This window comes from Frankliniella occidentalis, unplaced genomic scaffold (genome assembly GCF_000697945.3).
Source record: "Frankliniella occidentalis isolate FOCC.00 unplaced genomic scaffold, Focc_3.1 Scaffold1025, whole genome shotgun sequence".
NCBI classification, from domain to species: Eukaryota; Metazoa; Arthropoda; class Insecta; order Thysanoptera; family Thripidae; genus Frankliniella; species Frankliniella occidentalis.
The window spans coordinates 7,007-7,309 of record NW_026268131.1 but is presented as its reverse complement, the minus strand read 5'-3'; positions in this window follow the sequence as shown (position 1 = coordinate 7,309).

The following is a 303-nucleotide window of genomic DNA, read 5'->3' as shown; positions in this document are numbered from 1 at the left end:
AGTGGACTCTCGATAACTGTCGCCGCGACAGTTATCGAGGGTACTGTGCGTTCGCTGCTGCCGTGCTCCGCTCTCCCCACTCCTCCAGCAGGCGACCCGGGCGAGCCGCCGGAGCCGGCAGTCAGTCCACGTGGAACGCGCTATTTTTCTATAGCTATCTCTCTCGCACGCGACAGTTATCGAGGCGACAGTTATCGAGAGTCCACTGTACTGTTTATCAGCCAAAATCCACGAATTTCCCTTAAAATCTGAACACGCTCGGACGCTCTAACCTCGCGCAGCTTCGAGGAGGCACTACCCGAG